The 6,421-nt window shown below is 31.4% G+C and overlaps 1 pseudogene across 1 annotated transcript; it reads right to left on the reverse strand.

Annotated features, from left to right (window-relative positions):
* Positions 1–4,616: 4,616 nt before the first annotated feature.
* Positions 4,617–5,627, reverse strand: LOC308510435 (large ribosomal subunit protein eL15-like; annotated as a pseudogene). The gene is made up of 2 exons: positions 5,604–5,627; positions 4,617–5,218 (listed from the first exon to the last, which is right to left on the reverse strand). The product of its transcript is annotated as a large ribosomal subunit protein eL15-like (transcript).
* Between the last annotated feature and the right edge of the window lie 794 nt (positions 5,628–6,421).

Consider the following 6,421-nt stretch of genomic DNA (forward strand, 5'->3'; position numbering starts at 1 on the left):
TTACCATGAGCAGGGTTGAATTTACTTCTATATGATTTTATAATTTTCTGGGATTTTATTTCATTTCTCTTTGTATTTATGCCTTCTTTTTGTACTTTTAGTCTTTATATCTACTCATATTTCATCATCAATTTATTAGAGTGTATTATTTCTTCTTATAGATTTGTGTGGAGCATACACACACACACACACACATCCCTAATCTCATATATTTTGCAAATATTTCCAAGAATCTTATTTCCTCTTTTATTTTCATTAAGTTTTACTTATTACATATTTTAAAATATTCCTTACTCAGGTTCCTCCATCTTTTCTTTACCATTTCTTCTAAAATTTGCTAGATTGTATATTCTAGGGAAGCAGAAAATGTTTCTTTTTTGATCAGCTTTGTTTCACAGATTTGTAGCACAAGGCCTAACTAGTAGAAAACATACATAATGAATGAAAGGAACTTACAAACTTCTTCACTGTTTGTGGCTCACAATTATCCAGTGACTAGTAAAGGATGAAATTAAGTTACTGAGCAGTTTCCTGAGGCGTTGAGGTAAGTTGTCCCACGCTATTGCTTCCAATAATTTAGTAAAATCTCGCAACCAAACAAACAAAAGTCTTACAAATAGGAGATAGATCAGATATAGACTTTCTTTTAAATTACATATAAATGTGATTCCTAAGACATTAAGAAATACATCCTCATCTAAAAATGCATCTGATATCCTATTTAAATTCACTTCATTAAAGATAAACACCTTTATTTGATACAGATGATATAGAGAGATGATATAGATATATAAAATATGTATATAGATGCAGAACTAGATAGATGGATGATAGAGAGATAGATAGGTAGATAGGTAGACAGATATAGATAGATAGATAGATAGATAGATAGATAGATAGATAGATAGATAGATAGATAGATAGATAGACATAGCTATAATCTTAAAATATATATGTCTGTGTAAGTGGTAGCATTCACCCTTTCTCTGACTGTCAAAAGTTAACTTATCTTCCAAGATCAGAGCAAATATAGATTACCAAATTTACAAATCTTCTGTTTTATTTATTTAGTATTTTGGTTTAAGAAATTGTAACTCTACTAAAGAAGGCTTTTTTCAACCAACTTATGATATTTTATTGTGTTCTAATCTAATAATGTTATGGCTTTAAATAGTACTTTAAACATTTAATTCATATATTTATTTATTTATTAAGTGCATTTTCTATTTGCTAGGTCCTGGGCTATCAACTTATATCTACATAGTAATATATAAGCTGGTATTATAATATAATGTGATTTTTCCCTTATTAATGTGCTAAAATTAATAGTTATTGATATTTGAATTATCCTTATTTTATTTAAAATGAAGTCTACTTGGTGTTGGCATTCTTTCAATAAACCATTAGCTTTAAACTGCAAATTATTTTTTAGTTTTTGCATTGATATTTGTGCTTTATTTTTTTAATAGATATCTAGCAATCATGCTTCACATTAAATCAAGCTATTTATTGAATAATCCACTTTTCTTGACTGGTGTAAAATGCAATGTGTATCATATGTGAATTTCCATACATACATGACTTTGTTTTGAACTCTCCTTCATTTACCTACTCTCTAATAAAGGTTTAGAGAATGTATTCATCTCATAGAGCAGGACATTTCTCTTATTCTTTTTATTTCCAAGGTGCCATATCTATTCTTTTGCACTTCCCCTTCTATTTGAACTGTGAAATTAGATTGTCAATCCTGAAAATCTTAGTGTGACTTAAATTGATATTGAACTAAATTTAAAATTTGAAGAAAATGCATATTCTTACAATACTGACTCCCCTCATTTAAGAAAAAAGCCAGTATAGATTTATTCAGATATTTTTTGTCCTCAGTTTTGGAGGCATCTGGAATATTGCTTGAGAATTACATAGCAAATTTCTTAGTCTTATTGAATATTTTGAAGGATATCTATTTTAATGAATTTTTTTAATGGGCTATTGCAGAGGTAAAGAGAGCTTTAGTAATGCTGAATTCACATCCATTCATCTTTAAAACTCTTTTATTAGTTCATATACTTTTAAATAGACCATCACATATATTCTTGGTAGACAATCATATTGATTGTGAATAATGGCTCCTGTCATTTCCTTTCCAATATCTTATATATCATATTGATTTTTCTTATCTTTTGATTGTTTTGATTTATTCATGATTTTAATAGAATTTCCCAAATTCATACTATTAAGCATGATATTGTTATAAGTTTGGAAATTTAAAATATTCATTCTAGTTCTAGTTTTCCATGATTTATATAATAGTGGCTTTGAATTTTATCAAATACTTTCTATACAGGAATGCATAGACTAATGTAATTTTTTCTATGTTAATATGATAAATAATATAACATTTACATTTTTAGATACTTTTTGTAGATAAGTCTACTTGGACATGATATTTTCTAATAAACAGATTTAAACTTCTTTATTTTTTAATATAAAGTTTATGCTAATCTTGAATAAATTGTGAAACTTAACTTTTTGTATTATAGACTAAATTTCGTAATTATCAGACCTACTACCTTCTATTATAAGTTAGCTATAGTTTACTAAAAATAACCCCAGTATAATTAATGCTAACCTAAGTTTTCTTCTTATATTGGGGTCAATATTTAACCCTAAAATTTTTCTATAATATCTGCCTCATCCAGATTTTCAAAAGAGTTCATATAAATTTGAATTTAAATTCTTTTCTCCCAATAATTCATATGTGTAGTTACTACTTCTTTTGCATTCTATTTTCCATTAGAATTGCCAACACTTTGCCACTTTATTGATCTTTTTAATGAAATACCTTTTGATTTTTATGATCTTTTATTGTTATTGCATTTTTCTGCTAATTGAATTCTAATTTTGATATTAATTCTTCCTTTCAATTTGCAGGTTTATTTTATTTTTTATTTGCTAACTTTTTAAAATGAATGGTTACTTAATTTTCTGTTTTTATCTTTTTAGTTTATTATTTTTTTAGTTTTTGCATTGATATTTGTGCTTTATCTTTTCAATAGATATCTAGCAACCATGCTTCACATTAAATCAAGCTACTTATTGAAAAACCCACTTTTCCTGACTGGTGTAAATGCAATGTGTATCATATGTGATACACATTTATTCCTTTAGTTGAAAAACCTCTATGTACAAAATAGACAGTTTAAGATTTTTGAGTTGAGGGGAAATTAGTTCTCAAGAGGTTTTATGAGTCTGCTACATGTTTTCTGGAAATTATTTAACAGCCTTTTAAGACCCCTGAAGAAAATAGGAAAATTGGTTCAAGGAAACCAGCAATTAGATTTTGGAATCAAACTGTGTACTCTTAAGTCAGCAAACATAGAATTTGAAATTGGGTCAATTCCTCATCTGTATTTCCCACACACTCTAATTCATTCTGGAAAACAGAACCTAGTCTATTAGAAAATGAGGCAAAAAGAATGTGGTGGTATGGTTGTGGTGGTCAGTTTTGTGGGCAAAACTGACGGCCTGGAAATTTTGAGGAAGGTAAGGATTTTGAGGGTAGTTTGAATAGGGATGAAAAAAATAACTAGACAATGCATAAGGTTAGATTGGAAACCATGAACTTGTATTGACACCGACTGCCTAAGTTTTCTCAGTAGCCTTAGAGAATAATGAATAAAGTAGGTTGACCCAAGATGACTTTTAAGACTTTAAGACTAAAAGGTGGCTAGAGGGTTCATAATGGTCACAAATTAACACTGCAATCTTAGGGCTAATAATTCTCCTCATTTAGTTTATGTCCAATTTCCTTTATTTTCAATATACACCAGTATAATTACCATCAGTACTTCCCATGAAATTCAGTATTCTACAGAACCCATGGAGTCATTGGATCAAACCAGGAGCCTCCACCTTTTGTGAACTTCAATAGTATTGTGGAAACCAAGCCAATTTTGTATAGGTTAACCAGGGTTTAACTACTTGTAAGAGAACCCCCTTGCAACAGGATTGTTCAATTTTTCTAATAATGGTGGCATTCTTTTAAACTTTTTTCCTTTCAGAACCAGCAGTTATGTAAACAGAATATTGAGTTAAATCTAAAAATGTGAGCCCCATAGTCAACTTTCATTTTTCTGCATGATCCTGAGAATGGATTAGGTATCCTTCATATTTCCCAGCAATATTCAATTTAAAATGTTTGTCCTTGCCAAACTCCAAAAAAAACAGCCCCTTGAGAATAAATCAGCAGAACACTGCATTACCCCAATAAAGCTGTAGTTTTCATCACATGCACCAACAAATCTACATGGCTAGTTCTGCAGTCCTTTTGCAGAATTTATTTTACACCTATTATACCAAAAGGCATTTTAAACACTGACATATAAACTCCCTAATAAGACAAGGCAAAGACAAAAGTATTTATCTTATGAGAAACAAGATACATCATCATTTTATCTTCAAACGTTATTGCAATTTAACTTTCATAATTAGACAATGCATTCATGAAAACAATCTGCCGACAACTAGTTTTAACAGACAAATTAAAGAACACTTTTAAGCAAGCATGAATGTCCTAAATTGTTTATTAGGTAAGAATTTTACAAACATTACTCATATTAGCTGGAACGGAGGAGCTGGAGAGTAGTGCGCATTCTTCAAGCTGCATGGAGGGAACCACCAATAGTATAGTGGAATTTATGGCCCTTTCCAAGGCCATGGCTCTTGTGGCCTGCAGATGTCAGCCCTGGCATCTCCCTGTGTTTGTAGACTGGTTTGGTGGTCCACTGGGTGTCAGGATTCCGTCTGATAGCTTTATGGAATGGATCGATGAGTATAACCTCAAAGAATCTGTATGTGGAATCTTCACCAACCCAGTAAGAATTCAGGACACTCAGCCCCACACTTGTGTCCAGCTCCCTCCTGGGCAACATACTGAAGGCTCCAAGCAAACTTTAGCTGGTTAACACCCTGATGGACAAGCTTGCCATAGGTTGTACACTTAGGAACTGGGCGTTTGTGCCCACCATGCACACAGGAATCCAATATATGATATAATCTTGCTTGGCTTTGTATCCCAGCCTGACCACTTTATCAGGCTGGGTAGGGTGGGGTGGGGGGTTGTATGGAGTGCGGCGAGCTGGCGGTGCTGGCAGCAGTGCATGCAGAGAAGAAGCCACATTACATCAGACAGCTTCTTCCTCCATACCTCCTGGATGTACTTATAAGTGTCTTTCTTGGCTTAGCTGATGGCTGTGGCCAGACGGAAAGACATTAATTCTCTGTCCCTCTTTTCTCTAATTTGGCAAGCACTGTAATGACAGGTTATGTGTTTTTATTTTTTTCCTACCCCTCCTCTTGTACTCACAATAAAGAAACCTGGATGTCCACTAGACTGTTACTTACTCTTGGGTTGTGCTGTATCTTTTCAGTATTTTATTCCACTGTATGCTGTATATAGTCACAGCATCGTGCCTAGTGCCTGTTGTACTTAGTAAATACATATTGAATATTTAATTTTCTGCTACTTGCAATGTCACTTACAGTAAGTGTTCAAGAATTATGGAAACAACAAGTAAATAAAGTAAATGATTGATATGTCTTACCTCATCCTCAATATAATTGTTCATGTCATAAACATGAGTCTTCTTATGCTCTTCCCTGTCTCACTTCCTTCATCAGAAGATAGAGCTATCAATTCTATCTAATAACAATCATTAGATATAATTTTGTTACCAAATTATAAGTTCCAGACATTGTGCTAAGTATCATAAATGTATTAACTCATTTCATTCTTATGAAGAAGTTTATTAATATCTATATTATGCACATGAGGAAAATGATATTTAAAAGAGAGACATTAAGTTAATCATCCAGAGACCAACAGGAATTAGGTGATCAAGTTGGAAAACAATCTAGCCTGTTTGATTCCAAACGCTGTACACTTAACCTCTGTTTGAAACTGCTCACTGTATTGTATATTTCCGGATTCCATCTTTTCCTCCTTTCTCATTGCCATGAGATGGAAGCCTTCATTATTTATCCTCTAGATCACTACCAGCAATTGTTAAAAAACATTTCCTACAATGTTAAATGATCACAATAATCTCTTAATTAATATACATCAACGGGTCATCCACAAAATATGATAAAATTAATAATTCTACTCTGGCAAACAAGGTCTTTTTGTCTACATCTAACATACTCTCTAGATATAGAGATAAATAAAATCTATATCTAGATTTTATTTTATATATAAAATTTTATTTTATATTATATCTATTATATAGATTTTATTATATCTATTTTATTTATATCTATATCTAGCACACTCATCTCTTCAACATCCAACACTTATACCTGGTCCTAAAATACCCCAATAGTTTGTAATCTCATTTTAGTTCACATATATATATATATGTAT

The sequence above is a fragment of the Rhinolophus hipposideros genome, assembly GCF_964194185.1.
Source record: "Rhinolophus hipposideros genome assembly, chromosome: 18".
NCBI classification, from domain to species: Eukaryota; Metazoa; Chordata; class Mammalia; order Chiroptera; family Rhinolophidae; genus Rhinolophus; species Rhinolophus hipposideros.